The following is a 24,770-nucleotide window of genomic DNA, read 5'->3' as shown; positions in this document are numbered from 1 at the left end:
AGAGAGAGAGAGAGAGAGAGAGAGAGAGAGAGAGAGAGAGAGAATTGTGGCTATTTTTCTTCTGCAGCTTTCCAAAAAACATCCAGACTATATGGTTTATGTTACAGAATTTTTTTGAGTGCCAGAAACATTACAGGCGATCTCTCATGTATCCCTCTTTGCCGCTCTGTGACAGACAAGACGTCATCGCCCCCAAAGTTCCCAGAGACAAAAGAAGTTGAACTAGAGTTAATTACACAGCCAATGTGAAGCTGAAGGAGGATGTAAACAGCAGTCCCCGGACTCGAAAACTCTGTTATTGTCACTGTGTTCTCTCATCCTAATGTCTAACTTTTCCCTAGAGAACCAGCTTTATGCTTCCTTTTTCACCAAGAAAAGGGATTCCTCCCCAACCCTCATAAGCCCTGGGGTAATACCTCCCTTTGGATTTCTCAAGCTCTTCCAGTCCCAGGACCATCCCTCCCATTTACATTCTTCTTGGTGACATCATCTTCCTATTAGAATATCTGTTAGGCTGAAAGGTGGGGAGAGAGCCCCGAGGGTTAATTCACCGCCAGCGAACCTTCTCTCTCCTCCGGGCTCTTTCCTCCTTCCTCTTCAATGAGTCATTGACTTTGAATAAATGGCTTCTTTGCTGAGCAAGGCTGCAGCAATGTTTACCGCTTTATACTTTTTGTTGTTGTTGTTAAACACAGCTAGATTCTTTCCTTTCCGGATGAGTTTAGATTTACTGTGAATATAAAACAGGGCTAGATTCTCGACTTTTTGTCTGGATAAAAGAACTAGTGCCTAAAGAATCATCCTTGCAGGCTCGAAGGTTAAATCTCCTACAGGGGTCTTTACAGGGTTTTTTAAAGTATGTTCTCCTTATCTACGAAACAGAAACAGACTCACACACATAGAGAACAGACTTGTGGTTGCCAAGGGGGAAAGGGAGTGAGGGAGGGATGGATTTGGGACTAGCAGATGCAACCTATTATATGTAAAATGGATAAACCACAAGGTCCTACTGTATAGCACAGGGAACTATATTAAATATCCTGTAATAAACCATGGAAAATAATATGAAATAGAAAAAAATATATATATATATATATAACTGAATTACTTTGCTGAACACCAGAAACTAATGCAACATTGTAAATCAACTATACTTCAATAAAAAAATAAACTATGTTCTCACCTATTGCCTCTTTTTGATCCTCTAAACATCTGTGTGAAATAACCAGAGTGGGTGATTATCACTCCCATTTCTCAGATTAAAGGCACTGAAACCCAAGTTTTAGAAAATTAGTGGAGAGCTAGGATTAGAACTCAGTTCTTCAGAGCCCATTCTACAATGGACTCTGCAGCCTCTCTTCAGGAAGGACCTGCATCGGCCCTTCCCTGGTCTGGGCCACTGCGCTCTCCAGCCATCCTTTGATCTGTCATTCCTGCACTTTTTCAGCCACATGCCTCTGACATACAAGAAAAGTGAGAAAAATAAATTTGTAGCAACAGCAAATTGTACAAGTGCAAGGAAACGTTTCTATCAGTACTTTTATTCTCTTGTTTAATTAGGTTTTTTTTTAACGTTAGTGCAGTTGTCTGTGTATCTTTTTGTCATAAACCTGTATCAATTTTTTTTGTTTGTTTGTTTTTGTTTTTATTTTGCGGTACGCGGACCTCTCACTGTTGTGGCCTCTCCCGTTGCGGAGCACAGGCTCCGGACGCGCAGGCTCAGCGGCCATGGCTCACGGGCCCAGCCGCTCCGCGGCATGTGGGATCTTCCCAGATCGGGGCACGAACCCGTGTCCCCTGCATCGGCAGGCGGACTCTCAACCACTGCGCCACCAGGGAAGCCCTGTATCAATATTTTTTGATTTAGAGGGTGAGTTCTGAGAGAGAGAGAATTGTGGCTCTTTTTCTTTTCCAGCTTTCCACAAAGCACCCAAACTATATGGTTACGTTCTCTTCCTGACCATCCCTCTCCTAATTTTGTTCTCTTTTAGGGAAAAAAAATGAATTCTTTGACTCGAGGAAGCATTTGTGTAATTTTTCCTTTGAAGGAAGGAAAAATTATTTACACAAATGCTTCCTCGGGTCAAAGAACTCTTTTTTTTTTTTCCCTAAAAGAGAACAAAATTGAAAACTCTCAGCTGTGTTCTGGTCCTGGACTTGGGCAAGATTAGCTCACCATGTCTGGTTCTGTTCTCCAGATCAGGAGAAATGGAGCAGTGTAACCTTGAAAGCTGGACCTAAGGGTTAGCACTGGCTTAAAGCATGAGCTCTCCTGTAATCCATTTAATGTGGGTCTTTGTTCTCTGGGGGTATATCACCTTTAATTATGAAGGAGGACAAAGCAGAGAGGATACACAGGTATTATATTGTTTCACAATTTTCACCAAGTGGGATGCAGAGGCCCTTCACTCCAGATCCTTCCAGGAGCAGCCATCTACCCTCTTTTCCTCTGACTTTTGGAAGAGAAAACACCCAATGACTATAAAACATCAATCGAAAAGGAGAAAAATCCAGTCAGTGGTCCAAATGATTGATCTCTGTGATGCCACGTAACTGAACGCTGTGGTCTAAGCATAATAGAAGTGGCCTGGCTCGCTTATGTCTGAGCCCAGTTGTGGTTGTATTTGAAGGGTCCATTTATGTTGATGCAGCCCAGTGAGTTAGAGCGCAGATTCCAACCTATCTTTTTCCTAAACTCGTGGAAGCAGTCCCTGGAGGAAGAGGGTATACATTCCACCTGCTGCTAGGCTCTAGGTTCCCCCAGGGCGGGGCTGGCTTGGTAAATGACACTCATCATTGAGAACCTCACGCCCACCCAGTGTCTCTGATGAGTGGCCCTGGGGACACATCAGCACCTTGCTAAGCCCTCTGAAGCTGAGGGTAGACTTGAAAAGGAGCAAGGACACCAGATCAGTTTGCTTCATTTGGAGCAAATGACTTCTCGGCAGACCAGGGAAGGAGTGACATTGTGCAGTGGGAGTGAGGGGACCTTGCTGATTTGCAAAGACACACGTCCCCCATTTCCACATCTGAGAAGCAACTGGGCTTCCAACAGGAGAGAGGAGCCTCAAGGGAAGGCAGCCCCTGATCTGCCCCCTTTTACATCGGTCTCTGCCGATGAAGCCAACCAGATTGACAAGACATCACATTTCTTTCTGCTAACAGCTCTGTGCCAACCACAGCTGGAGTGGCCAGGAAAAGCCAATTTTCTTCTACCTTCTTCCCTTACTTCTTTCCTTTTCCCTCTCTTCCTATCTCCTTGCATCCTTGCTTCATTCAAACATTTATTGAGTAAAGTTATGTGCCAGGCGTTGTGCAAGGGGCTGGGTAGACAGACTAAAGATATCATGCAATAAACAGAGGTGCATATACAGTGTGATTAGAGAAATCTTCCACCTAGCAAGGGGTACTGGCCTTCTTAGGGGTAGGAGAAGCACAGCTCAAGGTGCGGATGACTGAAAGGGCATGAAATGATGAGTAGTCCAGATTCTTCTGGTAGTAAATTACAGAATGCCACTTCAACCATCTGGATAAAGAAGTAGCGACTTGTCATCGGAGTATTTATCACCTCAAAAATATCACTCAGATCTGCCTTGACCTTCACCTTTCACTGCTAGCACCTTAGTCCAAGTTACTGTCTCTCTCACAGGATCCCTGAAAAAGGTCTTTTGCTTCTTCTTTTTTTTTTTTTTTGCGGTCCGCGGGCCTCTAGCTGTTGTGGCCTCTCCCGTTGCGGAGCACAGGCTCCGGACGCGCAGGCTCAGCGGCCATGGCTCACGGGCCCAGCCGCTCCGCGGCATGTGGGATTCTCCCGGACCGGGGCACGAACCTGTGTCCCCTGCATCGGCAGGCGGGCTCTCAACCACTGCGCCACCAGGGAAGCCCTTTTGCTTCTTTTATGCTTGTTCCATTCTCATCTCTGCTCCAGACCGCAGCCATAATGATTCTCTTAAAATTGCAAGTTAGATCTCAAGTTTCACTCAAATCACTGGGCTGACCTCCTGTTGCACAGAGGACACAGCTCGGTTTTTCACATGGTCTGCAAACCATGGCTCTTGGATGTCTTGCACTACTTTCCTGGCCACTTTCTACTGGGCAAAGCCCTTCCCCAGTTCTCTAAGTCTCCAAGCTCTTTCTGACATCAGGGCCTTTTCCAAAGCTGTCTCCTTTCCCCCAAATGCCCTTCCCTTATTTTCCCCACTCTCACCCAGCTTATCTACTTATCCTTTAAGTCTGGATGTAAATGTCACTTATCCTTCACCTACTTATCCTTTGAGTCTGGAAGTAAATGTCATGTTTTTAGTGAACGTCCCCCACACCCTCAGTTTAATCAAGTCACTCCTCTCATTTTTCCTCATAACACACTGTAATTTTTTTTCTCATAATTTTTCACACCTTGTGATCCTATATATTTATGTGTTAGTCTGCCATCTTTCCTGCTTGATGATAAGCTCCATGAGGGTGTTCATGGGAAAGCTATGGCTACGTTAGATGAGGAAAATTCTAAATTGCGACAATAGCAAGTATCGAGAAAGATACGGGGCAACAGAAACACATATTTGGCTGGTAGGAATGTAAATTTGTACAACCTCTTTGGAAAGCAGTGGACATCATGAAATAAAAGTGAAAACACACATACAACACTGTGATCCTCTAACTATACTGTTAGGTACATACACTGAACAGAAATATGTACTCATGGGCATCAGGAAACAGTTACAAGAAAGTTTGTGAACATTCCCTATACATCCCCAAGGTGCAGCAATGAAAATGAATAAACTGTAGCGTCACACGATTACAAAAAGAAAAAAAAATCCATGGCATAGAATGAGTCATAAGGGAAGTTTCTCTTTTATCAGTATTTCTCAGTCCATTTATCCAGCTTTTTTTTTTTTCATCTCCTTAGGGTTTGCCAAATATTCTGTGGTGTTCAACTTTTTGCAGAGAAAGGATCAGATCATGAGCAACCTCATTGTTTTGTTAAATGTATTTATTAAAACTATAGATGTGGGGTCGGCCATATGGTCCACATCTATAATCACAAGACATGAAAATTAATTTGAGTCAAGTGAGTCAATTACTTGGTTAATTCAATCTCCTTCTCTTGATGTTTGTGGAATGTGTATCTTTGGGAAGCAAAGGCAGTTTTTAACTTCCATGTCCCTTCAGTTGTCAATTCACAAACATTTTAAAAGTAGAGAAGAAACAAATCTCACCACCTCACGATCATCGAGATTTTGGACCACATTCACTTCTACACCGTTTTTCCCTCCAGGCTGGTTTGTCAGAGTTCTTTCTCTGGGTATCTCCCCTGATGGTCATTTCATGGATTAGGATCTGCAATTGAATTGACAGGAAGCATAAAATTAATAAAAACCTTCTGGAAACCCCACCTCCCAAGCCTCTTGGTAAACAGATGTGGTATCTTCCTAAACAGAATACTCAGGGGTATTGGAAACTAAGAGTGTGTGCAGGGCAGATGTTTAAGTGTTATAACCGTATCACCTGGGGAAAGTTATAGAACCTTGGTAAACAGGGAAGAATAATAAGATCTACCACAAAGCGTTACTGGGAAAATTAAATGAGTTTAAAAATACAAGGTACATTTTTATCATACTTAGAACAATGCCTGGCACATACTATTCAATAAAAAGATATTCTTTTTCTTTCTTTCTTTCTTTCTATCTTTCTTCCTTTCTTCCTTTCTTTTCTTTCTTTCTTCCTTCCTTCCTTCCTTCCTTCCTCTCTCCCCCCTCCCTCCCACCTCTTTCTTTCTGCCTTTCTGTATTTCTGTCTTTCTGTTTTTCTTTCTCTTTCTCTCCCTCTCTCTCCCTCCCTCACTCCTTCCCTGCCTCTGTCTCTCTCTCCTTTCTTTTCTTTATTTCTTAATCCTCAAGTTCCACCAGGTTCTACAGTTATCACCAAACTCACGTAAGTGAAAACAAGCAAGTAAATGTTTTCAGACTGTAGAAATACATATTCAATCAACATTTAATTTCCTTGAAATGTGTTATTTTTGTTACCAAAACCCATTTTGACACAAGGATTTGCATATGTGTACGTTTGGAGGCACAGTTTTAAGTTTTATTTGTACTTTCGTTGTTATATATTATAGAAGCAATTCATGTTTATTGTTTAAAATGATTGCAGAATACATACAACGGAATATTAGTCAGCCTTAAAAAGAAAGGAAATTTTGACACATGCTAAACATGGATGAACCTTGAAGATCTTATGCTAAATAAAATGTCAGTTACAACAGGACAACTATTTTATAATTCTACTTATATAAGGTTGTAGGAGAGGAAAATGATCTTTTTCTTCTATCCTTCGAAGCTCTCAGCCGGGAACCCTATAACAAAAGACAGATTGGCAAGAGAAAAGCATACAAATCTATTTTTGTGTGACACAGGAGCCTTCACAAGGAAATGAGGACACAAAGAAGTGGTTAAACCTGAGTGTCTTTATGCTAAGTTTAATGAAAAGTGGAGAACCATGGAAAAATGTGATAGGACATTGTGATAAGTATGAGCTAAGTGTAGTAAAGTGGGAAACAGAAAAGCCTGTTGGTTCAGATTCCTCTTGGTTTTCCTCTGTCTTTGGAGATAATGAAGTACCTTTCCTCTGGGTATGGGGAGGGCATCTCTCACATGAGGGTCTTGTAACATGCTTCAGAAGACGGGCAGGAAACCCTTCTGCAACCCACATTCCTTCAGCTTGAAATAGTCAATATGCCAAGGTGCCCTATTTGGGGGTAGCATGTCCAGAACTTTGTCAAGGTACCAAGAGTAGTCAAATTCATAGACACAGAAGGTAGAATGGTGGTTTCCAGGGGCTGGGGTGAGAGGGAATGGGAAGTTAGTGTTTCATGGGCACAGAGTTTTGGTTTGGGAAGATGAAAAAAGTTATATAGATGATGGTGGTGATGGTTGCACAACAATGTGAATGTATCTAATGCCACTGAACTGTACACTTTAAAATGGTTAAAATGGGAAATTTTATGTTATTCTGTCATAGTTTAATTCTTTAAAAAATGATTGCAAATTAAACAAAGGAAAAATCAAAAGTCTCCCTTCCCTTGTTCCCTCTGTTCCTTTATCTCACTCTCCTCTTAAGGAGTAATTCCTGTAATAGTTTGCTTTACTTCACAGTTAATATATCTTGGTGCCTTTAAAAGTGGTTCTGTATAGTCTACATTCTACATAAACCACCATTTCTTTAGCTATTCCATTCCTGAGGGGCATTTAGATTTTTTTCAGTTTTCCATCATTACAAAATTCCACAGTGTACATCTTTGTACATGAATCTTTGGACAAGTATGTTATATTTCTGAAGTATAGATTCCTAGATGTTGAATTCCTGGATCAAAAACATTTCAAACTATGGAAGATGATATAAAAATTTCTTTTAAAATACTACCCATTTGTATCAACAATGTATGAGTGAGCCCATATCTGACACCACTGAATATTTTTAATCTTTAAAATTTTTGTCACTCTGATGGGTGAAAGTGGTATTATTCTTCTTCTAATGAAAATGTCACTAAATACTAGTGAAACCATCATATTTTCATATGTGTATTGCTTTTATCTCTTTCCTGTACATTCTTTTGTCTGCTTTTTCTCCTGTTGCTTACTTTTTCTTTATTGATTTACAGGAATTTCTTACATATTAAGGATGTAAAGTATTTGTCTACTATAGTATTTGCATATGCTTTCGTCTAGCTTGCTGCTAATCTTAACTTTGTTTATCAAGTTTTCTGTCAAAAATTTATATTGTGAACACAACATTGTAAATCAGTTATACTTCAATTTAAAAATTTTATATTGCTTTACAGAGTCAAATCTGTTGGTGATCCAGGTATTGTGCTTTTTTGGGGAATTCTTCACTACCCCTCAAAATGAAAATTTTCTTTTATAATTTATATAATTTGTTTTAATGATATTTAAATTTTTAATTAATTTGAATATAAATATATATATATATATATATCATGAGATAGCATCCAATAATTGTGTAATTCCTTCCGTTTCTCTCTTTATTATGATGATTTAAATTTGGTCTGATCATGTGCTCAGAAAAGGATCATTCAGAATAGTCTTCATTTTTGGACTTTTCTCCACTTAGGATCTTGTGTCTGCATTTCCCCCTTGAGTGTCTATTTAACTAAGCACCTACTGAAATAACCTTCTGTGGTATGTTCATTTCTTCTCCTGCTACTTGAGGGTGTGTTTGTGCTTTTTTGTTTTGTTTTTATTTTTAGAAATCATTCAGGGGGAAAAAAAAGATGCTGTATTATCCTAACAGAGATCAGGAGAACACAGTGTTTCTAAAAACAGCCTTTGCGCTGGTGACTGCTTTGTGAAGAAATTTCATAACCAAAGGCCCGTTAACGGGACTGATTATTTAAGACAACTGTGGTTCCTGTGTAGATGTCTCGTGCAATGTGTGAACCACACTACTAATTTACTCTTTGACCAAATGCTCCTCCTCGGTAATATGCCGTACTCCCCTGAAGCTTGGGAAACCAGCTTTAGGCTTCTCACTTCTTTAGTAAAGAACTTCTCAGTTGATTTCAAGTGAAATGCCAACAGTCTCACTTTTTTTTTCAAACACACTTCACAGCCATGCCTGTATATCCACTTTAAAAGTGTATGTTTTGTGGGTTGGGGTGCGGTGTGCTTTGAGCAGTTGTCAGATGTTTTATTTTTGGAAAATTCCAAATAGCATTTTGGAAGATAATTAAGGGTTGCTCAAGTTTCTTGCAGAATTTAAAAACAAGGTATATTTTACCTTCTTTGTGCATTTTTGCACTCAATACTTCATTTGTCACCTTCTCCTCTATTTCATAACTCTTTTAATTAATAGTGTTTATTCTCCTCTCAGTCTGGACTGAGTCTTGTTTTCATGATCATATTATTAGGAAGTGATAACATGTGTGGATTTTTTTTCTGTATCTGGGCTTGCCAATCACTATGGAAACAAGCAAATATTTACATAGCCCAGATACTGATTAATACCTACTGGTTATTTTGACATTATAAAGTTACTGTTTGAATGTAAGGAACTTCTCCTGAACAGGAAAGTGGTTTATTCTCATTTGTTTACATTTATAATTTGCCCATTAGAAATTAATCTGGTAGCAAAAGCTCCAACAAATTACAGCCATTTCCAAAAGAGTCATTTTTGCCAAAAGATGACTCAAAATCAAGTGCTAGAGGTTTAAAAATGGTTGTTTTACATTTTAACAGGGACAATTTTTGTAAAACAAAATTCACCTGACATCAGTAACACAGCTATGTTAAGATGATATCAGTACTGCACTAAGTACAAGATGATGAATCTCAAAGGGACTCTTTAAAGAGACATTTTATTAGGACCCCAAAGGAATATTTAGCTACCAATATAAGCCCCGGAATTCAGCCTCTTGGGGACACTTGATAATTCCCTCTGAGAACAAAATTACCTCACTCTTTCTCTCATTCTTTCTCCGTGTGGGTTTTCTTCTTTAACTAAGGGAGATCTTTATAAATTTAATTAATATTTTTATTAATTTTTTTCTAGCTTAGGATCCAAAAAAGTTGTAGTCTACACTGTAGAACAGTGGCTCTCAAACTTGAATGGACATTAGTATCACCCGGAGGGCTTGATAGATAAAACACAGATTTCTGAGTTCCACTTCCCAGTCTCTGATTCAGTAGGTCTGGGTGTGGCCACAGAAATTGTGTTTTGAACAAGTTCCCAGGTAATAATGTTGGTCCAGGTGTCACTCTTTAAGAAACCCTGCCCTAGACAGGAATAAAGACACAGACGTAGAGAATGGACTTGAGGACACGGGGAGGGGGAAGGGTAAGCTGGTACGAAGTGAGAGAGTGGCATGGACGTATAGACACTACCAAGTATAAAATACATAGCTAGTGGGAAGCAGCCACATAGCACAGGGAGATCAGCTCGGTGCTTTGTGTCCATCTAGAGGGGTGGGATAGGGAGGGTGGGAGGGAGACGCAAGAGGGAGGGGATATGGGGATATGTGTGTATGTATAGCCGATTCACTTTGTTATACAGCAGGAGCTAACACACCATTGTAAAGCAATTATACTCCAATAAAGATGCTTAAAAAATAAATAAATAAATAAGAAGGCATTCCAAAAAAAGAAAAAGAAAAAGAAACCCTACCCTAGAGTCTAATATTTTTTCTTTTTGTTAACCAAGTTGGGAAGAGTTTACAGATATTGCAGAATGTTTTGAAACAATCTCCAAAATGACTCTGCAGCGTATTTAGCAGCAGAGTTGGAGCTTCACGAAATCCAGACAATATGGGACTATGACTCCAATGAAGCTAGGAAGTGGTACTCTAGAGGTCCAAGCTTCAGGATGAGTCAGGAGCCCAATGCTATTACAGCCATAATCTCTCAAAGGAAAGTATTTCTCAGAAACTATGGAACTATCTCATCTTATTAATCAATTCAACTGAACTCTTAAATCACACAAACCCACAAATCAGTGGTGCGTGGGCTGGACCTGTGGACACCACCTATTCTTACATTTTTCATGAATATTGGTTCACATTCTTCAAAAAGACTGATTAGAGTTTACCATATTACTCATTTCTATAGAATCGAGTGTGAATCTTAGCATCTCATCTTAGCCAGCAAAATCGTTAGGATGGCAAATCTTGGAGCAACATGTTCCAGAAAAAAAGACTAAGATTTGGAATCAGAAGATCTACATGATTCTTGGATACATTCCTTATTTTCTCTAGATATAAGTATCCTCACCTATAAAGTGAGGCTAGTAATATTTATTCCATTGAGTCCACAAATACTTATTGAATGTTTCCTATGTGCTTTGCTGTGGTGACAGTAAAGAGAGTCAGACATGTTTCTCACCTTCAAGGCATTCATAGAATTTATTTTAATAAATAAATGAGAGTAGGGGCGTGAAGAGTTCAGGAAACTACAAAGGCCTAATGTAAAGTATTACTGCTCCTTGCATAGCAGCTGGCCCTGAACTTGGATTGAATGAGTCTAATCTATTCATGGAAAGAAGGAAGACAGAGGGCAACTCCATGCTAAATGGAATCATCCCTGGTGAAAAGTTGCTACCATTGATTTTGGCATCAAACTCATGGGTTGCAATTACAACAGGTATTTTTCCTCAAAATACTTTTGATGTCTGGAGAATTCAAATTATATTTTCATTTCAAGAAAATATTGATTTAGCTGCAAACCAGAGAATCTAAAAAGAATGGTTGGAATTTTTGCTCAAAGAACAGCATTCAGGTGTGTGGTGGGAAAAGCAAATTTAATAAAATTTAACATAGAAAAAAGTGTTGAAGAAATACTCTTTTTAAAGTTTTTTTTTTAAATATCAAATGATTTGGAGTCTTATAAAAAGTAGCTGGGTTTTGTTTTGGTTTGTTTTGCTTTGCTATTTAATGAATAGCACTCTTTTTAAACTCCAGCTTGGAACAGAAGGCGGATTTCTTCATCTCTCAGGAAGCTGGGTACCGTGGTAGCATTGAAGGCGCTGGGGTTCAAATCTTATTGAATTTTGTTCCAGTAAAGCAATTTCATTCTCAAATTGGACATGCCGTTTCTTCTTTATTAAATTTCCCAGTTATTCTTTCACCTCAGGTTTTTATGTTGCTTCCTATTTATTTTTGGACTTGTTCACTCAAAATGTGGGAAGACACAAAGGTTTATATCAAGCCCCACGTATCCTGCAGCTCTCAGTTAGAACCCAACACGAAAGGACAGAACTCAGAACCAAAATGACTCTTGTTGGTGAACCCAGGTGAGGCTCTGAGGGAGAACTGACATTTGGCAAAGAGAAATTCCATCCAGGGGTTACTCCGTCTTTAGACAGGTCTCCATTTCAGTGGGTTCCAGAGAGAGGATGATGCAAATGTGGCATCACTCTACCAACACTTCCTGAAAGATGCCCAGTGTCTTCCTGTGAAACACCAAACTAACTTGAAACCTAAAAAAGAAAATTGGTTGAACTACGTGTTCCACGTGCTCCAGGTTTTGAAGCAGTTCGGTTATGTTTCCATATTTTTTTGAAATGTAAATTTTCTTTAAGATTCAGTTTAAGCAGGTAAATATCTATTTTTCTCTGTTTGAAGTAATCTAGTCCTTTCCCCTTTGCCCCCACTACTCTGGCTGGAATCCTGCCATCATATCCAACTTTCTCCTGAATTTGTGGATAATTTCCCAACGTATAGTCAATTCTCAATACCTGTAAAGAAGTCATCTTTCATGCCATTATTTTATCCCTCAAAACACTCCATCAAGCTAACAATCCTCACTGTGGACTTCAAGGTTGGCTATTTATTCTCCCACATGACTGCCTCATTCTCCCACTGGTCCCTGCTCAGTACTCTCTTTTGGTTTACCTAGTTTGCTTCCTAGAATTGCTCTCCACTGGCTAATTTCCATCTTATTCATGCTATCCATTTCCAATCAGTTAATCACTTTCAGCTTTCTAAATCCAGCATGTCAACTGCTTCTTCTGGAGAATGTTTAGGAGGTAGGTAGATATTTAGACAGTCTTCTGTAGATAATGTGCAATGTATCAGTCCAGAGAAATACTGATGAGTGGGGTTTGATTATCCAATTGCATAGAATCACCTGACATTGTATTTTTGCTTCGATTCCCTTCCTCCCTCCTTTCTTCTTTCTTCCCCCTCTCTCCCTCTCTCCCTCCTTCCCTCCCTTCCTTCTTCCTACCTTTTCTTCCCATTCTTCCTTTCTTTCTTTCTTTTTGCTCCCCTGCCTCCCCTTCTCTGTTTCTGCTTATCTATCTTTCTCTATCTGATGCTTACTTTTCTTTAATGTAGACCCCTTCACCCCCCAACCCCTGGCAAATATGGATGAGGGAAAGGAAGAGGAAGCAAGATTCATCTGTCTATTGTTTTGATGATTTTATTAACACTATGGCTTAAACATTGTTAAGAGATTTTTTTTTTTTAATGACTAAAATGAGCTGTATTATTCAGAATACCTGAATTTGTTGCAGACTGTGAGGGTTTGATCTATTTTAATACCTCTCCATTTAGAACAAAGACTTATTTAATCGTATTATATAATTAATAAACTGCTAGTTATATCATATCTTCAAATGCAAAAACTAAACAACAAAACTAATAATAACAATGAAATTCTATGTCTAGTCTTTTCTTCATCAAGGGAAGATGGGCAGTGAATACAACTCCATCAGGACAATGCTATCCACACTTTAGATAAACAATTCCAAATGAATGTCTTCTCAATGTCATCATCATGCACAGGCGTGCATGCCTTGACACTCTCCCACTGATTCAAGGCAACTTCTTAGCTTCTCAATCATAAGGCATTTTTCATTCATTAAACAAAATTTCATTGATGTCTACTAGGGTCAGGCACTGTGATAAGCGTTGAGGATACAGAAGTAAAAGATGCTTAGATTCCTTAGTTTAATGGTTAGATGAGTTGCAGGGCTGGGCAGAGAGAGAGAAGAAAGCAAATGCATGCTTGCAATACAAGATGATAGGTGCCATCGTAATATAATTTCAGAGAAGTGAGACTTTCCTTATTATAAGCTTAGAAATGATCAGTACCTACAAAGCAGAAAATGCATAAAACCACAGTGAAAGGAATTCGCATGAACTATATGAAAACGATGTTTTTGTGGGGCAAAATGGTAGGCGCTCGGCAATTTCCTGTAGTTCAACACACTGAAATTCACAGTTTCAACTCAGAGTTAACATCTAATAATATATTGGAAAATAGATCTCAAATGCTTTCTGTGATATCCTTATATCTTCCCAGAAAATATGCACATATATTCACATTTAAAGTGTTTTGTTCTTTTTCTAAGAAAAAAAATATATTATACTCTAAATTTGTTTGTAACTTTCTTTCACTAAAGAATATTATAAACACCTAATAAAATATAGGTCTATACAATTTTTAGTGACTGAATATTTTTTAAAATTTTTATTGGAGTATAGTTGATCTACAATGTCGTGTTACTCAGTTGCTGAATATAATTGCGCAGGATGACGGAGCTCTCATTTATTTATTACATCCCGCTGTTGGATGTTTATGCTAGTTTCCAGTTTTCACTATACGTACTATAATCACTATATGCATAATGCTGAAATGAACGTGAAGACATGGCTCTAAATTGTTCTTCCTTAATGATTGCTAGAATATCACCATAAATTAAAATAATAATTGAATAAAGTACGATTTGGTCACCAAATCCGTATTTTGTCCCTGTGATTTGCATATTATGGAGCATGTCTTAGAATATTTAATAAAACCTCTGTACCTTGTTCACTCACTTTCAAACTTGGTGATTTTTTTTTTTAACAGGGAAAGAGACATAGACATGAAGGGTGAGGCTCCTGAAGGCAGGTCCAGGGTGAATAACCACCTAAGAAAGGAGCCAGATAAACACCACTTCCCGATAAACAAATAGCATCGTGTTCCGGTAACAATTGCCCTGGTCCTTCCCCCTGAGAAGAAGGAGGCACGTACAATTGTTTGGCTCTCTTTCTGCTTCCACGTTATTGATTTAGGACATGACATGTCTGTACGATCGCAACTAAGTCACCCAATGGGAAATGTCTAAACCAAGCTGCAATTAATGCAGCATAAAGCGCTGGGTAATAAGCCACACATTACCTCCAGGAATGACATGTTTTTAGGACTCAGCCTCGGTATAAGTCTGAAGCAGCAGAAGAAGCCTGGAAAGAAAACAAAACAATCCTCGCTAGGTTATTGTGCGGTGGGAGAGCCACGCTGCTGTGGAAAGGCAGTGTAAATCCGTATTATGCAGAAATCAATGGCAGCCCAATCTCTGCCGACTGTACCAGGAGCCCTGTGACAAGGGCACAGCGATTCTCCTCATCAGGCAGGTTGTGTGAAAGCAGAGTCCAGCTGAGCTTGATATATCCAGCTGGACTTTGTTTGCTACTTCATGGAGCAGGTCAGAGTGATAACACCCCAAAGAAATCAACCAGCTTCGGCTGGAGGAGCCCATGGAAAGTGCAGGAACTCCAGCAGATCTACATTAAATCGTTTCTATAGGTCATCTGCAGAGAAAGAACTCGAGAAATAATAAAGGTGCATCATCCTGCTGTCTGTGTGTATGATTTTCCCCCAGGGAAGGGGGTTGGGTGGGGAGGGAAGGCCATGTGACTGGAGAAGCATTTCGTCTGTTTTATTCTATGCGTTATAAAGCTGTTGGCAGGGCACCGGGCCCTGAACTTAGCTCCCCCTCCCTGAAAGCCACACGTTACAGAGGTTTATAAGCCATAGTGACAGTGATAAAAGGCCAATTCATGGCCTGGGGACAATTTTTCCTAACAACGTGCTTTTGCCTCTTTGCCTTCTTAAACACCTGCTGCTTTGCCCAGCACCCTCCAGCATAGTCTTCTGGGCAGCTCTGTCTCTGAGCTGGGTTGACGAAGTTCAAAGTGAATGTCCCTCTCTACTGTCGCTGCCAGTAGACACTGAAAGACTAGTGTCACTGCCCTCAGCCTGGCCTGAACAAAGCCACTCAGAATCCATATGAAACTCAGGAGGGTAAGACAGGATTCTTTAACAGGCATTCACACCCTCTCCCATTCTCGAAAGAGGCCTTAGGAAGCTCTTGAGGTTAAAGCATGCGGTACAAAAGATGCCCAATAAATCGATATTTGGATTCGATAAGGAAGTGACGAGTTTTCTGAATACAGGTATGTCAAGGTACACCAAGCAGGGGAAATGAGTACTCTATCTATCTGAACATGAACCCCGTCTCCTCTTCTCCCTCCGGGGGACCATCCTCACTCACTGTGGGAGAGCTGGGCATGGGCCACGGCAGGGTGTTAGCCACTGCAATTTGAAGTATGGGTGAGTAGGGCTCGGGCTCCAGAGTCAGGTGACAGAAGTGATATAATGATAGATGCAGAGTGGGAGTGATGTGGCCACAAACCAAGGTCTACTGAGAGCCTCTGGAAACTTGAAGAAGCACAGGACAGATTCTCTCTTGGAGTCTCCAGAAGAAACCAGTCCTACCTGTTTGATGTTAGCCTGTAAGACTCATTTCTGACTCTGACTTCGGGGCAGTAAGATAATAAATTTTGCTGTTTTAATCAAGCCACTAAGTTTGTGGTAATTTGTTAGCAGCAATAGGAAACTAATACAACTTATAAAACTAATAGTTAATGAGAAAGTTAAATTTTCAAAACGGACATTCCCTGAAGAGCTTGGTTAACTTAGATTTTATTCGAAAGCAGTTCTTCTAATGAATTAGTATTTTTCTAAATATCTTTCCCCAGCTAGACCTAAGAATTCCCAATTCACACTCCTTTCCTTTCAAATTCTTCCCAAGCACCAGAGGTTTACTAACCATTAATATGCCACCATGTCATGGTGGGCAGCTGCCGTCCACAAAGCAGGATGACCCCAAACTGTGCCTGTTTTTTCCCATTCAGAGCAGTCAGTAGTTCTTGTCCTCTCTTTCGGTAACCCAGGAGAAGCAACCTCTCCAGAAGTCTCGAAATCCTTAATCTTCAGCTGCAGGTAGGAAAACTTGGCCTCTTCAAACTCCAAGAATCCCCTGAGAAATACAAAGATGAAGCGTTCTCAGTTCTCTGTTACGAAGAGAAAACTGCGGAGGAATTACTGCCAGACAAAGAGGACCACAACTGTTCGATACTTGCTTTTTCTGCCTTCAGCATGTTACCCCCAGGCCTTTCTTTGTAAGCCATTTCTGACAAACATTCCTTGACTACTGGATTCATTTCAGTGTGATTAAATTGAGACTGTACTATGTGATTTAGGGTTGAATGTCCAAGGACAATGTAAAGATTGATTTTAAAATAACGGAAGAGAAACAAATTTAAAACTACCATGCCTTAAAACTTTGAAAAGGTCAGTATTCTTTTTTTTTAATTTATTTATTTTTGGCTGCGTTGGGTCTTTGTTGCTGCACACAGGCTTTCTCTAGTTGCGGCGAGCGGGGGCTACTCTTCGTTGCGGTGCGTGTGCTTCTCATTGCGGTGGCTTCTCTTGTTGCGGACCACGGGCTCTAGGCACGCAGGCTTCAGTAGTTGTGGCACATGGACCCAGTAGTTGTGGCTTGCGGGCTCTAGAGCGCAGGCTCAGCAGTTGTGGCACACAGGCTTCAGTAGTTGTGGCTCGCGGGCTCTAGAGCACAGGCTCAGTAGTTGTGGCGCACGGGCTTAGTTGCTGTGCGGCATATGGGATCTTCCCGGACCAGGGCCCGAACCCGTGTCCCCTGCATTGGCAGGCGGATTCTTAACCACTGTGACACCAGGGAAGCCCAAGGTCAGTATTCTTAATTGGAGAGGAGGTGTTAGGTAACAGTGGTTGCTGTAAATTCTTTGCAGATGTCAGCTTATAACTCTACCAGAGCGATTTTCAGCTAATGTGGGCCTTGAGGTGGAATCATTACTTCCGAAGGCCTTGTCATTGGTTCTAAATTTGATGCTCTTTCACAAAGTTGCACACAGATTTTCACAATTGGTCATCTGCATGGGTGAATTTTCCACTGGGAGGCTGATTTTGGAATTTGTCACTAGACAGTGACAATATAATTAGTTTTAAAAGTTATATATAAACTGAGGAAATGATTAAGATCTGAAAAGCTCTTAGCAAGTCTTGTCAACTCGTTTATTTGGTGTAAACTTTCAGATGTATAGAAGTAAATTTTGTTTTTTCCTCCTCTTATTTCTCTTCTTTTCTTCTTCTTTTTTTGCATTTATTCAAAGTCCCTTGCTGTTTCAGGTATCTCTTACTGTGTAACAGACTACCCCAAAACATGGTAGCTTCAAATAACAATCTTCCTTAGGACTCTGTGGATGGCTGGGGCTCAGCTTAGTGGTTCTTCTGCTGGTCTCACACAGGATCTCTCACATGGTTGCAGTCAGATGGTATCTGGGGTTGGGATAACCCAGATAGCTCCACTCATGTGTCTGGGATGTTGGTGAGGGTGGCTTGAAGACTGGAATTTCTCTCTCTCTCTCTCTCTCTTTCCACATGACTACGTCAGACTTCTTTACATGGCAGCTGGATTCCAATAGTGAGCATTCCAAGAGCCCTAATGAGCAAGCACTTATTCATCTCTCTCTCTCTTTTTTCTTTGATTTCATAGACCTGTTGATTTATAATGTTGTATTACTTTCAGGTGTACAGCAAAGTGATTCAGATATATATATATATATATATATATATATATATATATATATACACACACACATACATATATATATTCTTTTTCAGATTCCTTTCCCTTATAAGTTATTATAAAATATTGAGTATAGTTCCCTGTGCTATACAGTAGGTACAGTAGGTCCTTATTGGTTATCTATTTTATATATAATAGTGTGTATATGTTAATCCCAAATTCCTAATTTATCCCTCCCCCTCACCTTTCCTCTTTGGTAACCATAAGTTTGTTTTCTATGTCTGTGGGTCTATTTCTGGTTTGTACATAAGTTCGTTTGTATCATTTTTTTTCGATTCCACCTAAAAGCAATACCATAAGATATTCATCTTTTTCTGTCTGGCTTACTTCACTCAGTATGATATTCATCTTTTATAGACATTGTGTTTGCTACTATCCCGTTGGCTAAGCCAAGAGTCAGTGTGGGAGGGGATCACACAGGCATGACCTCTGCGAGATGTGAGTCACTTGGGGTCGCAGTCTAATACCCTTTGGATTCGTAGTGCAATATCAGAAGAAAACCCTGTCTTTGTCCCCGTATCAAGCATGTATTTATAGTATTGGAATTTATAGTATTGGAGATAAGAATAGATCTAAAGTTTAGAGTCATTGTTCAGCCATGAGAACAGATAAATTGAGCTAATGAATTCATCATTTAGTTGTAACATGTCATATTTGGTTGTAACATTTTATAGATTATGACATTTCGATGGTGAAGGGAGCACAAGGCAGGAGTCGGGCGTCCCAAGTTCATCCCTAAGTGTCCACAAGATTCTCACTCAGTTGTCAGAGCTACCTTTAAGTTCCAACTGGGTGATGATAATCAGAAGTTGTTAAAACAAGAGTCCTGATCAAGTGCATCAAAGGTCCACTGCTTCTACCCTCTTTGCATGAGAAAGAATTTGTTTCTTAGTGTCTTGACTTTTCCCACCCATTCTTTATGTCGACAGACACAAATCTTCTTGGACATCATCCATTCATTATTGCAGTGGATGCCTTTGGACATGCATTTGCCCTCGGCTCTTTCCTAGGGATCGGCCAACTTCCTGACAACTTGCTCTAACTGTAGTACCTAATGCAGAGCCTAGCCCTTAGTATGTGCTCAATAAATAATTCTTGACTGAATAAATAAACGACGGGCGTAATATCTCAACATAGGTTGACTTTTCTCACTGGTCCAACTTAGTGAATTTTTTTTTTAACCCATTAAACCTATTTTGACAATATTGTCTTTGGGGTTAAAACTAGCATAGGCCCTTTTCTATGATAGAATAAGGCAGAAGTTTGGAAAACTTCCAACCACACAATTTTCCCCCACAGAAAAACTTTCCCTTTGTCATCAGTTAAGGTTATTAAACATAATCAAGTAAAAAAAAAACTTGCTAGAAAAGAAAAAAGTCACCAAAGTCAGAAGAAAACATGGTGACTTGGACTCTGCTATTAACAGCCTCCTATTTAAAGTCTTTGTAAGTGGTTACTGTACAAAGAAATTGCTAACCACCATGGTTTTTACCTGCAACTCTGAAACATGCTGATAAAATGCTCTCTCATTTCCCTCTCTTTCTAGGACCATTAGTGTTATTCTGCTATATTTGGAGCTGAGCTCAAACCAAATCAATACAGTCATTTATTATAAAGAAAACAGATTTAAGAAACAACAGACTTGACTACTCAGATAAAACACAGCAAGCTCAAAGTATGAATGCAGGGTTGAGTGAAGAATTTGATTTATATGCTGTACTGAAAAATCCAGTAAGCAGAAATGGAAGTTTTTATTGCTTGTCTATAAATGACTGTCCATAAATATAAAATTATTATTTATTAAAATAAATTTAGCATTTTATTGTAAATAGGGCCATTGTAAATAACCACCTTTTATTATCTCCTATTCACAATGCTGCCTTTTAAATTTTAACCACCTCTGTAAAGTAGCTGCCTCAGTTTGCCAAGATTTACATAAAAATAAATATTTATTTATGAGTCCAGTTTATGCTTCACAAATTACTCACCATGTAAAAAGCTTTTGTTTGCAAGAGGTAACAGTACTAAAGGAGCAAGGGGGAAAATCCCATGTCTTGAATACCATCTGGTGTCAGGAATGCCAAATCCTGGTCTGAGATATGAATGTCTACACTATACTGTGTCTGCTAAATGCCAATGTCATTAGCATTTCAGGTTGAGAAGGGCTGGGTTCTTTCATGGAAGGGGCTGGGCTGTTTTCCTATGAAAGGTGATTCCAAGGATGATGGGAAATCCTGGTTGCAAAATATCTCCCGTACACAGGTAACAAGGTATTTGGAATTTTCCTTTTTTACCTCCTTTCCTTTTTTATCTTCTTTCCTCCTAGAAACAGAGAAAACATGTAAACAGTCCTGGGAAAGGAGGCATCAAACTAAATTAACAGTAAAGCATCGATGAGATCTTTCATCCCAAGTGGAAAATCTCAAGGACACGGCAGCTCAGAAAAAAAAGAAAGAAAGGAAGGCTCTAGAAAAACTGTAATGAGGTCACAGTAGAGAGGCCAAATGTACTGATGACAAGGCTTCCAAGCCTGGTTCTGCCCAGGCTGATCCTGCAAACCTGTGATCACTAGGGATAGCACTTTACTGAGGGGTGACAACCAGGCAGAGGGCTGTGACACTGAAGAGTCCATGGGAGGGGACATTCCTCAGACACTGACATATTTTGCTGATACACTAAGAGAAGGATTTGAGACATTGAAGCCCTGAACTTCGATCTCAGAATAACTCTGACCCACTCCAGCGGCAGCATCCAGCCTCGTAGTCGTTTGTTCCAAGGAAGGGTGATGTTGGTGTTGGACTGACCTGCGAAGTCCCCATCAGCCACCATGAAAGACCCTCTTACAATCAGAGCATCAGCTAAGTGTTTTCTTCATAAACTGTAATTGTTAACCTTTATGAAATCACTATTAGGAATTACTGAGTTCTCAAAAGTTAAATCAGCCATTATTTCTTCATTGGACATTTTTCCTTCCTTTTTATCTTCAAAGATATCTATAACAATATAGATAGAGATCACGTATTTATCAGTATAAGCTAATATATTGGCTTACATTAATGTAACTAATATCCTAATGTACATTGACAGAAAATGGGTCTTTGCAGATGCAATTAAGGTGAGGGTCAAATCATCCTGGCTTAGGGTGGGCCTTATATCCAATGAGAGTGCCCTTATAAGAGACAGAAAAGGACAGAGAAGAAGGAGAGGTGAAGACAGAGGGAGAGTTTGGTGTGATACGCCAACAAGACAAGGACCGCCAGTGATTGCTAGGAGGCGTCAGAAGCTGGAAGAGGCGAGAAAGGGTTCTCCCCTAGGGTATCCGATGGAGCGTGGCCCGGCTGGCACCCTGGTTAAAGACTTCTAGCCTCCAGAACTATGAGAAGATAAACGTCTGTCATTTCAAGCCACCCAGGTTAAGGTAATTTGTTATAGCAGCCCTAGGAAACGAACACAATGACGAAGCGCTAACATAAAGTTGTGTGCTGAACACCAGTTGCTTGAGGGGGTGGGGAGAACGAGAGGGGATTTACCATGAAGCTAAGGAAGCAAAGGGACCCTTACTTACATTGGCCTCTTTTAAGGCACTGGCAATGTGCTCACATAGTCATATTTTTAATTAAATAAAATTAATAATTTTGAATTATTTAATATATTAAAATACAAGCTATCTTAGTAACAATTGATTAAGACCGATAATCCTTTCCCCTTAATCACACTTCCCTTCAAAGTTATTGAAGTACCTGTGAGCATTTGTGGATTCAACTAAGGTGGGGAGTTTAGTTTGGTTTAGAGGAATTTCGTGTCTGTGGTTCACAGGGACTTTGGAGTTTAGTTCAGTGATGTTGCTGGAGGTTCCAGTAGGGGACTGGTACCCAAAGTCCTCCAACTGCTCAATGGGTGGGGGACGGAGTCAGAGGTTGTATAGTGAAACGCATTTATCCTACAGCACGTGACACTGCAAGGATGTGGGTGATAAAGGAGAAATAGCAAAGAGAATGAGGCCAGAAGCTAGTCTGCATACAGTCTCCCAAAGATCTATGTTTATTATTGGAAGGGGAGGGTTCAGTTTTCCCTAAAGACTGATAAGTAATCTGTCAGGAGTATATTCCATTTCTTCAGCGTATACAGTTAGAAATGCACCATAATTTTTTCTTTCTTGGTGGGAATTGTGCAGAATAGACTATAATTGTTGTGTTTGCAGAGCAAAAGCACGTAGCAGTCCTCAGAGGGTAAGTACATCTGTAACTGTGCATATAACAAACTTGGTAGAAGTTTTCCTAAATTTCACAAAAATCCTCAAAATTTACATGACATTGACCATAACAAGTTGTGAATCTGAAAGAAACCTTTTAAAATTATCAACAATAAAAATGTATTTTAATCAACTCTCCTAGAAGAATGATTGAATTATCTTTTAATTCTATGAAAAATTGTATTATAAAGCCCTTGTTATAAGAAGTGGCAATCAAAGCAGATGTAGCCAAAAGATGTCAAAAAAAAAGAATGATAAAAGTGATTCAGGCTGCTAATTAATAAAAATATTGTGTTATTTGTCTGGATTTCATGATGTCTGTGGTATTTGCTGCTTTTAAAATGCAGAATTTGTTGTGATCCATTATCTTGTTCTAGATAAATATTCACTTTGTAACTAAATTTTGTATTTTTTTGTTCTTTTTTTAAATGAGGGGCTCCCAAATTGTATAATTGTGAGGTCTCTCAAAGCCTAGCTCTACCCCGGGAAAACAGAGAAGGACCACTGTATAAGCCAGAGCAGGAAATCATGAAGAGTTAATATCCTACAGTTCCTGGGCTATCTCCTCACATGAAAGCTCTCAGTGGCCACTGTTTCCAGAAGGTGGCTGTATCTGCCCTGCCCTTGAGTTATCATCCCTTCTCCCCATCTCCTTCCTGCTCCCATGCACCCCATCTTCCCCCCTTCCTAGTTAGCCAGTGGAAGGAGCTGCTTCCCTATTACTTTGTTCGGCAAGCTACCTTTGATTCAAACTTCAACTGATATCAGGCTCAGTCTTTTATATCCAAGCATTTTCTTATCAGAAAAGTCATCTTCCTCTGATCTGCACGCTCAGGTACAGGCAGAATGAGCAGTCTTGGAAGTGGAGCTGAAGGAGACCAGGCTGCTCACTGAGAGCTTCCGTGGCACAGTCTTGACAGGGGGATGTGGTTGTCCCTCCAGTGTTTGTATTTTCCAGGATCCCACCTCCCAGTGTCAGGGCTTCACTCTCATGCTTGCAGCTTTAGTCTGGACCTATTCTCTGAACTCTAGATCCTAATATATCCAACCGCCTACCTAACATCTCCCTCCGGTTGAGATATGTATTCCAGCTGAGTTCTACCCAATGAAATGAAGTGAAAATGTTTTTTTTTTTAACTCTATCTTTTTTAAATTTTTCATTTTTTGGCTGTGTTGGGTCCTCATTGCTGGCTTTCTCTAGTTGTGGCAAGCAGGGGCTGCTCTTTGTTGTGGTGTGTGGGCTTCTCATTGCAGTGGCTTCTCTTGTTGCGGAGCACAGGCTCTAGATGTGCAGGCTTCAGTAGCTGTGGCTCTTGGGCTCTAGAGCGTAAGTTCAGTAGCTGTGGCACACGGGCTTCAGTAGTTGTGGCTCGTGGGCTCCAGAGCACAGGCTCAGTAGTTGTGGCGCACAGGCTTAGTTGCTCCGCGGCATGTGGGATCTTCCGGATCAGGGATTGAACCCATGTCCCCTGCATCGGCAGGCGGATTCTTAACCACTGCGCCACCAGGGAAGTCCCTGAAGTGAAAGTGTTGCGTTTCATTTTTAGACTTGGTCCATGCTAAGCCTCTCCTCGTAGCACATACACCCTGCATGCTCCTCCATGTTTTTTTCCCCTTCTGGAAATGGAGATGACCTCCAGAGTGACCTTGAAAGCCACATGTCGCATTTGGCATCAGTCTAGGTCCTTGAACAATCATGTGGAGGAGGACTGCTCGCCAGCCTGTTCACCTGCCCGGTGCTATTACGCGATCAAGAAATCATTTAGTGTATTAAGTCACTGAAATTTGGGGTTTAACTTTTTAAAGTAGCTAGAATTACTCTGACTTACATGACAATTCTCTGTTTGGTGACACCAAGTTCCTAGATAAGGCCCCTCCTTCTTCAAACAACCATCTCTGTAAGTAGAAGAAGACTGGTAGAATATTCTCTCTCTCGATAGAATGAGCTAGAAAGGTAAGTGTATATATATATATATATATATATATATATATATATACTATGTATTCTTTTATTCTCCTTAAATAATAATTGTTATTAGTAGTAGTATTATATAAACCTATTTTTTCACATGTCATCAATGAGTGCTTACTCAATGAGTGCTTACTCTAAGCACTCATCAATGAGTGCTTACTCTGTGCTAGGCTCTATTCGAAGCCCTTTACCTGTGTTATGTCATTGGATCCTCAGGTGGTTCTATCACAGTTAAACCAGTGTCCTGGGTGGAGTCACAGTGTAAAGCGCGGGGCTAAGCCCTCACACAACCTAATCCTGACC

The 24,770-nt window shown here is 40.1% G+C and overlaps 1 long non-coding RNA gene across 2 annotated transcripts in view; it reads left to right on the top strand.

Annotated features, from left to right (window-relative positions):
* The window catches only part of LOC113626774 (uncharacterized), a 153,384-nt gene extending 130,582 nt beyond the window's left edge, over window positions 1-22,802 (top strand). For both annotated transcript variants that reach the window (XR_003435266.1, XR_003435265.1), the window contains exon 4: window positions 20,570-22,802. This is a non-coding gene — a long non-coding RNA (uncharacterized LOC113626774). The remainder of the gene's footprint in view (window positions 1-20,569) is intronic.
* Window positions 22,803-24,770: the final 1,968 nt, after the last annotated feature.

This window comes from Aethalodelphis obliquidens, unplaced genomic scaffold, assembly GCF_003676395.1.
Source record: "Aethalodelphis obliquidens isolate GAN/ISIS:26980383/991018 unplaced genomic scaffold, ASM367639v1 scaffold19, whole genome shotgun sequence".
Classification (NCBI taxonomy): domain Eukaryota; kingdom Metazoa; phylum Chordata; class Mammalia; order Artiodactyla; family Delphinidae; genus Aethalodelphis; species Aethalodelphis obliquidens.
Note: the sequence above shows the minus strand (reverse complement) of the source record. Positions and strands in the feature narration are given on the sequence as shown.